Source organism: Procambarus clarkii, unplaced genomic scaffold, assembly GCF_040958095.1.
Source record: "Procambarus clarkii isolate CNS0578487 unplaced genomic scaffold, FALCON_Pclarkii_2.0 HiC_scaffold_298, whole genome shotgun sequence".
Lineage (NCBI taxonomy): Eukaryota > Metazoa > Arthropoda > Malacostraca > Decapoda > Cambaridae > Procambarus > Procambarus clarkii.
This window is the reverse complement of record NW_027189331.1, coordinates 30,582-42,595: the sequence shown is the minus strand read 5'-3', so window position 1 is coordinate 42,595 and position 12,014 is coordinate 30,582.

Below are 12,014 nucleotides of genomic sequence, written 5' to 3'. Positions count from 1 at the left end.
CGTTTATCATCCCCTTTTCCTTTATGTGATTTAAACAAAATATCATCGAATTAGACAATATTTTGCCGTTTTTCCACGTTTTTGTGAATTTTCAGTCTATGGGTAATAATTCATATATATATATGATAAAAATGATGCAAACACATAATTGATTAGATAATAACCTTAAATACTTCATTTTCAATCATCTATTTGTTTCTCGTTAAAATACTGAGTAAGATATTGAAAACGGGAGAAGTTCGGTTTTTATTGCATATATCGACGTTTCAGCCGGATTAGAGCGGTTTTACGTGTACATCTTCCCTCGGTAATATAAACGGAAAATCAGGAACATTTTAGGTAATTCTAATGAAAACACATTGATTTTTATAATTTGTATTGGAAACAACATGGTCATATGTCTTTTCTTGGATCTAAATAATACGAAACCTCTCTATGATTTGAAGTTAAAATCCTCAAATATGGTTAAAAGGTGACTTTTTTCACGTTTTTCATGTAGTTTGATACTACGTAAATATATTCATTTTTACCAATATTTCGATTCTATTTAATGTAGTATCACGATATGTGATTTGGCCTTCAAATCTCAGAATTTCGCACAATATTGCATTTTAAGCAAGTTTTCTTGCATTTTGTTTCGTACGAAAAATCATCGAATTTAGCAATATTTTGACGTTTATCATCCCCTTTTCCTTTATGTGATTTAAACAAAATATCATCGAATTAGGCAATATTTTGCCGTTTTTTCCACGTTTTTGTGAATTTTCAGTCTATGGGTATTAATTCATATATATATACAATAAAAATGATGCAAACACATAATTGATTAGATAATAACCTTAAATACTTCATTTTCAATCATCTATTTGTTTCTCGTTAAAATACTGAGTAAGATATTGAAAAGGGGAGAAGTTCGGTTTTTATTGCATTTATCGACGTTTCAGCCGGATTAGAGCGGTTTTACGTGTACATCTTCCATCGGTAATATAAACGGAAAATCAGGAACATTTTAGTTAACACTATGAAAATATATTGATTTTTATTATTTGTATTGGAAACAACATTGTAGTATGTCTTTTCTTGGATCTAAATAATACGAAACCTCGCTCTATGATTTGAAGTTAAAATCCTCAAATATGGTTAAATTGTGACTTTTTTCACGTTTTTCATGTAGTTTGATACTACGTAAATATATTCATTTTTACCAATATTTCGATTCTATTTCATGTAGTATCACGATATGTGATTTGGTCTTCAAATCTCAGAATTTCGCATAATATTGCATTTTAAGCAAGTTTTCTTGCCTTTTGTTTCGTACGAAAAATCATCGAATTTAGCAATATTTTGACGTTCATCATCCCCTTTTCCTTTATGTGATTTAAACAAAATATCATCGAATTAGGCAATATTTTGCCGTTTTTCCACGTTTTTGTGAATTTTCAGTCTATGGGTATTAATTCATATATATATACGATAAAAATGATGCAAACACATAATTGATTAGATAATACCCTTAAATACTTCATTTTCAATCATCTATATGTTTCTCGTTAAAATACTGAGTAAGATATTGAAAAGGGGAGAAGTTCGGTTTTTATTGCATATATCGACGTTTCAGCCGGATTAGAGCGGTTTTACGTGTACATCTTCCCTCGGTAATATAAACGGAAAATCAAGAACATTTTAGTTAATTCTAATGAAAACACATTGATTTTTATCATTTGTATTTGAAACAACATTGTCATATGTCTTTTCTTGGATATAAATAATAGGAAACCTCGCTCTATGTTTTGAAGTTAAAATCCTCAAATATGGTTAAATAGTGACTTTTTTCACCTTTTTCATGTAGTTTGATACTACGTAAATATATTCATTTTTACCAATATTTCGATTCTATTTAATGTAGAATCACGATATGTGATTTGGCCTTCAAATCTCAGAATTTCGCACAATATTGCTTTTTAAGCAAGTTTTCTTGCATTTTGTTTCGTACGAAAAATCATCGAATTTAGCAATATTTTGACGTTTATCATCCCATTTTCCTTTATGTGACTTAAACAAAATATCATCGAATTAGGCAATATTTTGCCGTTTTCCACGTTTTTGTGAATTTACAGTCTATGGGTATTAATTCATACATATACGATAAAAATTATACAAACACATAATTGATTAGATAATAACCTTAAATACTTCATTTTCAATCATCTATATGTTTCTCGTTAAAATACTGAGTAAGATATTGAAAAGGGGAGAAGTTCGGTTTTTATTGCATATATCGACGTTTCAGCCGGATTAGAGCGGTTTTACGTGTACATCTTCCCTCGGTAATATAAACGGAAAATCAAGAACATTTTAGTTAATTCTAATGAAAACACAATGATTTTTATCATTTGTATTGGAAACAACATTGTCATATGTCTTTTCTTGGATCTAAATAATACGAAACCTCGCTCTTTGATTTGAAGTTAAAATCGTCAAATATGGTTAATTAGTGACTTTTTTCACATTTTTCATGTAGTTTGATACTACGTATATATATTCATTTTTACCAATATTTCGATTCTATTTCATGTCGTATCACGATATGTGATTTGGCCTTCAAATCTCAGAATTTCGCACAATATTGCATATTAAGCAATTTTTCTTGCATTTTGTTTCGTACGAAAAATCATCGAATTTAGCAATATTTTGACGTTTATCATCCCCTTTTCCTTTATTTGATTTAAACAAAATATCATCGAATTAGGCAATATTTTGCCGTTTTTCCACGTTTTTGTGAATTTTCAGTCTATGGGTATTAATTCATTATATATACGATAAAAATGACGCAAACACATAATTCATTAGATAATAACCTTAAATACTTCATTTTCAATCAACTATTTGTTTCTCGTTAAAATACTGAGTAAGATATTGAAAAGGGGAGAAGTTCTGTTTTTATTGCATATATCGACGTTTCAGCCGGAATAGAGCGATTTTCGTGTACATCTTCCATCGGTAATATAAACGGAAAATCAGGAACATTTTAGTTAATACTAATGAAAATACATTGATTTTTATCATTTGTATTGGAAACAACATTGTCATATGTCTTTTCTTGGATCTAAATAATACGAAACCTCGCTCTATGATTTGAAGTTAAAATCCTTAAATATGGTTAAATATTGACTTTTTCACGTTTTTCATGTAGTTTGATATTACGTAAATATATTCATTTTTACCAATATTTCGATACTATTTCATGTAGTATTACGATATGTGATTTGGCCTTCATATCTCATAATTTCGCATAATATTGCATTTTAAGCAAGTTTTCTTGCATTTTGTTTCGTACGAAAAATCATCGTATTTAGCAATATTTTGACGTTTATCATCCCCTTTTCCTTTATGTGATTTAAACAAAATATCATCGAATTAGACAATATTTTGCCGTTTTTCCACGTTTTTGTGAATTTTCAGTCTATGGGTAATAATTCATATATATATATGATAAAAATGATGCAAACACATAATTGATTAGATAATAACCTTAAATACTTCATTTTCAATCATCTATTTGTTTCTCGTTAAAATACTGAGTAAGATATTGAAAACGGGAGAAGTTCGGTTTTTATTGCATATATCGACGTTTCAGCCGGATTAGAGCGGTTTTACGTGTACATCTTCCCTCGGTAATATAAACGGAAAATCAGGAACATTTTAGGTAATTCTAATGAAAACACATTGATTTTTATAATTTGTATTGGAAACAACATGGTCATATGTCTTTTCTTGGATCTAAATAATACGAAACCTCTCTATGATTTGAAGTTAAAATCCTCAAATATGGTTAAATAGTGACTTTTTTCACGTTTTTCATGTAGTTTGATACTACGTAAATATATTCATTTTTACCAATATTTCGATTCTATTTAATGTAGTATCACGATATGTGATTTGGCCTTCAAATCTCAGAATTTCGCACAATATTGCATTTTAAGCAAGTTTTCTTGCATTTTGTTTCGTACGAAAAATCATCGAATTTAGCAATATTTTGACGTTTATCATCCCCTTTTCCTTTATGTGATTTAAACAAAATATCATCGAATTAGGCAATATTTTGCCGTTTTTCCACGTTTTTGTGAATTTTCAGTCTATGGGTATTAATTCATATATATATACAATAAAAATGATGCAAACACATAATTGATTAGATAATAACCTTAAATACTTCATTTTCAATCATCTATTTGTTTCTCGTTAAAATACTGAGTAAGATATTGAAAAGGGGAGAAGTTCGGTTTTTATTGCATTTATCGACGTTTCAGCCGGATTAGAGCGGTTTTACGTGTACATCTTCCATCGGTAATATAAACGGAAAATCAGGAACATTTTAGTTAACACTATGAAAATATATTGATTTTTATTATTTGTATTGGAAACAACATTGTAGTATGTCTTTTCTTGGATCTAAATAATACGAAACCTCGCTCTATGATTTGAAGTTAAAATCCTCAAATATGGTTAAATTGTGACTTTTTTCACGTTTTTCATGTAGTTTGATACTACGTAAATATATTCATTTTTACCAATATTTCGATTCTATTTCATGTAGTATCACGATATGTGATTTGGTCTTCAAATCTCAGAATTTCGCATAATATTGCATTTTAAGCAAGTTTTCTTGCCTTTTGTTTCGTACGAAAAATCATCGAATTTAGCAATATTTTGACGTTCATCATCCCCTTTTCCTTTATGTGATTTAAACAAAATATCATCGAATTAGGCAATATTTTGCCGTTTTTCCACGTTTTTGTGAATTTTCAGTCTATGGGTATTAATTCATATATATATACGATAAAAATGATGCAAACACATAATTGATTAGATAATAACCTTAAATACTTCATTTCAATCATCTATATGTTTCTCGTTAAAATACTGAGTAAGATATTGAAAAGGGGAGAAGTTCGGTTTTTATTGCATATATCGACGTTTCAGCCGGATTAGAGCGGTTTTACGTGTACATCTTCCCTCGGTAATATAAACGGAAAATCAAGAACATTTTAGTTAATTCTAATGAAAACACATTGATTTTTATCATTTGTATTTGAAACAACATTGTCATATGTCTTTTCTTGGATATAAATAATAGGAAACCTCGCTCTATGTTTTGAAGTTAAAATCCTCAAATATGGTTAAATAGTGACTTTTTTCACCTTTTTCATGTAGTTTGATACTACGTAAATATATTCATTTTTACCAATATTTCGATTCTATTTAATGTAGAATCACGATATGTGATTTGGCCTTCAAATCTCAGAATTTCGCACAATATTGCTTTTTAAGCAAGTTTTCTTGCATTTTGTTTCGTACGAAAAATCATCGAATTTAGCAATATTTTGACGTTTATCATCCCATTTTCCTTTATGTGACTTAAACAAAATATCATCGAATTAGGCAATATTTTGCCGTTTTCCACGTTTTTGTGAATTTACAGTCTATGGGTATTAATTCATACATATACGATAAAAATTATACAAACACATAATTGATTAGATAATAACCTTAAATACTTCATTTTCAATCATCTATATGTTTCTCGTTAAAATACTGAGTAAGATATTGAAAAGGGGAGAAGTTCGGTTTTTATTGCATATATCGACGTTTCAGCCGGATTAGAGCGGTTTTACGTGTACATCTTCCCTCGGTAATATAAACGGAAAATCAAGAACATTTTAGTTAATTCTAATGAAAACACAATGATTTTTATCATTTGTATTGGAAACAACATTGTCATATGTCTTTTCTTGGATCTAAATAATACGAAACCTCGCTCTTTGATTTGAAGTTAAAATCGTCAAATATGGTTAATTAGTGACTTTTTTCACATTTTTCATGTAGTTTGATACTACGTATATATATTCATTTTTACCAATATTTCGATTCTATTTCATGTCGTATCACGATATGTGATTTGGCCTTCAAATCTCAGAATTTCGCACAATATTGCATATTAAGCAATTTTTCTTGCATTTTGTTTCGTACGAAAAATCATCGAATTTAGCAATATTTTGACGTTTATCATCCCCTTTTCCTTTATTTGATTTAAACAAAATATCATCGAATTAGGCAATATTTTGCCGTTTTTCCACGTTTTTGTGAATTTTCAGTCTATGGGTATTAATTCATTATATATACGATAAAAATGACGCAAACACATAATTCATTAGATAATAACCTTAAATACTTCATTTTCAATCAACTATTTGTTTCTCGTTAAAATACTGAGTAAGATATTGAAAAGGGGAGAAGTTCTGTTTTTATTGCATATATCGACGTTTCAGCCGGAATAGAGCGATTTTCGTGTACATCTTCCATCGGTAATATAAACGGAAAATCAGGAACATTTTAGTTAATACTAATGAAAATACATTGATTTTTATCATTTGTATTGGAAACAACATTGTCATATGTCTTTTCTTGGATCTAAATAATACGAAACCTCGCTCTATGATTTGAAGTTAAAATCCTTAAATATGGTTAAATATTGACTTTTTCACGTTTTTCATGTAGTTTGATATTACGTAAATATATTCATTTTTACCAATATTTTGATACTATTTCATGTAGTATTACGATATGTGATTTGGCCTTCAAATCTCATAATTTCGCATAATATTGCATTTTAAGCAAGTTTTCTTGCATTTTGTTTCGTACGAAAAATCATCGTATTTAGCAATATTTTTACGTTTATCATCCCCTTTTCCTTTATGTGATTTAAACAAAATATCATCGAATTAGACAATATTTTGCCGTTTTTCCACGTTTTTGTGAATTTTCAGTCTATGGGTAATAATTCATATATATATATGATAAAAATGATGCAAACACATAATTGATTAGATAATAACCTTAAATACTTCATTTTCAATCATCTATTTGTTTCTCGTTAAAATACTGAGTAAGATATTGAAAACGGGAGAAGTTCGGTTTTTATTGCATTTATCGACGTTTCAGCCGGATTAGAGCGGTTTTACGTGTACATCTTCCATCGGTAATATAAACGGAAAATCAGGAACATTTTAGTTAACACTATGAAAATATATTGATTTTTATTATTTGTATTGGAAACAACATTGTAGTATGTCTTTTCTTGGATCTAAATAATACGAAACCTCGCTCTATGATTTGAAGTTAAAATCCTCAAATATGGTTAAATTGTGACTTTTTTCACGTTTTTCATGTAGTTTGATACTACGTAAATATATTCATTTTTACCAATATTTCGATTCTATTTCATGTAGTATCACGATATGTGATTTGGTCTTCAAATCTCAGAATTTCGCATAATATTGCATTTTAAGCAAGTTTTCTTGCCTTTTGTTTCGTACGAAAAATCATCGAATTTAGCAATATTTTGACGTTCATCATCCCCTTTTCCTTTATGTGATTTAAACAAAATATCATCGAATTAGGCAATATTTTGCCGTTTTTCCACGTTTTTGTGAATTTTCAGTCTATGGGTATTAATTCATATATATATACGATAAAAATGATGCAAACACATAATTGATTAGATAATAACCTTAAATACTTCATTTTCAATCATCTATATGTTTCTCGTTAAAATACTGAGTAAGATATTGAAAAGGGGAGAAGCTCGGTTTTTATTGCATATATCGACGTTTCAGCCGGATTAGAGCGGTTTTACGTGTACATCTTCCCTCGGTAATATAAACGGAAAATCAAGAACATTTTAGTTAATTCTAATGAAAACACATTGATTTTTATCATTTGTATTTGAAACAACATTGTCATATGTCTTTTCTTGGATATAAATAATAGGAAACCTCGCTCTATGTTTTGAAGTTAAAATCCTCAAATATGGTTAAATAGTGACTCTTTTCACCTTTTTCATGTAGTTTGATACTACGTAAATATATTCATTTTTACCAATATTTCGATTCTATTTAATGTAGTATCACGATATGTGATTTGGCCTTCAAATCTCAGAATTTCGCACAATATTGCTTTTTAAGCAAGTTTTCTTGCATTTTGTTTCGTACGAAAAATCATCGAATTTAGCAACATTTTGACGTTTACCATCCCCTTTTCCTTTGTTTGATTTAAACAAAATATCATTGAATTAGGCAATATTTTGCCGCTTTCTACGTTTTTGTGAATTTACAGTCTATGGGTATTAATTCATATATATACGATAAAAATGATGCAAACACATAATTGATTAGATAATAACCTTAAATACTTCATTTTCAATCATCTATTTGTTTCTCGTTAAAATACTGAGTAAGATATTGAAAAGAGGAGAAGTTCGGTTTTTATTGCATATATCTACGTTTCAGCCGGATTAGAGCGGTTTTACGTGTACATCTTCCCTCGGTAATATAAACGGAAAATCAAGAACATTTTAGTTAATTCTAATGAAAACACATTGATTTTTATCATTTGTATTTGAAACAACATTGTCATATGTCTTTTCTTTGATATAAATAATAGGAAACCTCGCTCTATGTTTTGAAGTTAAAATCCTCAAATATGGTTAAATAGTGACTTTTTTCACGTTTGTCATGTAGTTTGATACTACGTATATATATTCATTTTTACCAATATTTCGATTCTATTTCATGTAGTATCACGATATGTGATTTGGCCTTCAAATCTCAGAATTTCGCATAATATTGCATTTTAAGGAAGTTTTCTTGCATTTTGTTTCGTACGAAAAATCATCGAATTTAGCAATATTTTGACGTTTATCATCCCCTTTTCCTTTATGTGACTTAAACAAAATATCATCGAATTAGGCAATATTTTCCCGTTTTCTACGTTTTTGTGAATTTACAGTCTATGGGTATTATTTCATATATATACGATAAAAATGATGCAAACACATAATTGATTAGATAATAACTTAAATACTTCATTTTCAATCATCTATTTGTTTCTCGTTAAAATACTGAGTAAGATATTGAAAAGGGGAGAAGTTCGGTTTTTATTGCATATATCGACGTTTCAGCCGGATTAGAGCGGTTTTACGTGTACATCTTCCCTAGGTAACATAAACGGAAAATCAGGAACATTTTAGTTAATTCTAATGAAAACACATTGATTTTTATCATTTGTATTGGAAACAACATTGTCATAAGTCTATTCTTGGATCTAAATAATACGAAACCTCGCTCTATGATTTGAAGTTAAAATCCTCAAATATGGTTAAATATTGACTTTTTTCACTTTTTTCATGTAGTTTGATATTACGTAAATATATTCATTTTTACCAATATTTCGATACTATTTCATGTCGTATCACGATATGTGATTTTTCCTTCAAATCTCAGAATTTCGCATAATATTGCATTTTAAGCAAGTTTTCTTGCATTTTGTTTCGTACGTAAAATCATCGAATTTAGCAATATTTGGCGTTTATCATCCCCTTTTCCTTTATTTGATTTAAACAAAATATCATCGAATTAGGCAATATTTTGCCGTTTTTCCACGTTTTTGTGAATTTTCAGTCTATGGGTATTAATTCATTATATATACGATAAAAATGACGCAAACAAATAATACATTAGATAATAACCTTAAATACTTCATTTTCAATCAACTATTTGTTTCTCATTAAAATACTGAGTAAGATATTGAAAAGGGGAGAAGTTCTGTTTTTATTGCATATATCGACGTTTCAGCCGGAATAGAGCGATTTTCGTGTACATCTTCCATCGGTAATATAAACGGAAAATCAGGAACATTTTAGTTAATACTAATGAAAATACATTGATTTTTATCATTTGTATTGGAAACAACATTGTCATATGTCTTTTCTTGGATCTAAATAATACGAAACCTCGCTCTATGATTTGAAGTTAAAATCATCAAATATGGTTAAATATTGACTTTTTCACGTTTTTCATGTAGTTTGATATTACGTAAATATATTCATTTTTACCAATATTTCGATTCTATTTCATGTAGTATCACGATATGTGATTTGGCCTTCAAATCTCAGAATTTCGCATAATATTGCATTTTAAGCAAGTTTTCTTGCATTTTGTTTCGTACGAAAAATCATCGAATTTAGCAATATTTTGACGTTTATCATCCCCTTTTCCTTTATGTGACTTAAACAAAATATCATCGAATTAGGCAATATTTTGCCGTTTCCTGCGTTTTTGTGAATTTACAGTCTATGGGTATTAATTCATATATATACGGTAAAAATGATGGAAACACATAATTGATTTGATAATAACTTAAATACTTCATTTTCAATCATCTATTTGTTTCTCGTTAAAATACTGAGTAAGATAATGAAAAGGGGAGAAGTTCGGTTTTTATTGCATATATCGACGTTTCAGCCGGATTAGAGCGGTTTTACGTGTACATCTTCCCTAGGTAATATAAACGGAAAATCAGGAACATTTTAGTTAATTCTAATGAAAACACATTGATTTTTATCATTTGTATTGGAAACAACATTGTCATATGTCTATTCTTGGATCTAAATAATACGAAACCTCGCTCTATGATTTGAAGTTAAAATCCTCGAATATGGTTAAATATTGACTTTTTTCACTTTTTTCATTTAGTTTGATATAACGTAAATATATTCATTTTTACCAATATTTCGATACTATTTCATGTCGTATCACGATATGTGATTTGGCCTTCAAATCTCAGAATTTCGCGTAATATTGCATTTTAAGCAAGTTTTCTTGCATTTTGTTTCGTACGAAAAATCATCGAATTTAGCAATATTTGGCGTTTATCATCCCCTTTTCCTTTATTTGATTTAAACAAAATATCATCGAAGTAGGCAATATTTTGCCGTTTTTCCACGAGTTTGTGAATTTTCAGTCTATGGGTATTAATTCATTATATATACGATAAAAATGACGCAAACACATAATACATTAGATAATAACCTTAAATACTTCATTTTCAATCAACTATTTATTTCTCGTTAAAATACTGAGTATTATATTGAAAAGGGGAGAAGTTCTGTTTTTATTGCATATATCGACGTTTCAGCCGGAATAGAGCGATTTTCGTGTACATCTTCCATCGGTAATATAAACGGAAAATCAGGAACATTTTAGTTAATACTAATGAAAATACATTGATTTTTATCATTTGTATTGGAAACAACATTGTCATGTGTCTTTTCTTGGATCTAAATAATACGAAACCTCGCTCTATGATTTGAAGTTAAAATCATCAAATATGGTTAAATATTGACTTTTTCACGTTTTTCATGTAGTTTGATATTACGTAAATATATTCATTTTTACCAATATTTCGATTCTATTTCATGTAGTATCACGATATGTGATTTTGCCTTCAAATCTCAGAATTTCGCATAATATTGCATTTTAAGCAAGTTTTCTTGCATTTTGTTTCGTACGAAAAATCATCGATTTTAGCAATATTTTGACGTTTATCATCCCCTTTTCCTTTATGTGACTTTAACAAAATATCATCGAATTAGGCAATATTTTGCCGTTTTTCCACGTTTTTGTGAATTTTCAGTCTATGGGTATTAATTCATTAAATATACGATAAAAATGACGCAAACACATAATTGATTAGATAATAACCTTAAATACTTCATTTTCAATCAACTATTTGTTTCTCGTTAAAATACTGAGTAAGATATTGAAAAGGGGAGAAGTTCTGTTTTTATTGCATATATCGACGTTTCAGCCGGAATAGAGCGATTTTCGTGTACATCTTCCATCGGTAATATAAACGGAAAATCAGGAACATTTTAGTTAATACTAATGAAAATACATTGATTTTTATCATTTGTATTTGAAACAACATTGTCATATGTCTTTTCTTGGATCTAAATAATACGAAACCTCGCTCTATGATTTGAAGGTAAAATCCTCAAATATGGTTAAATATTGACTTTTTCATGTTTTTCATGTAGTTTGATATTACGTAAATATATTCATTTTTACCAATATTTCGATTCTATTTCATGTAGTATCACGATATGTGATTTGGCC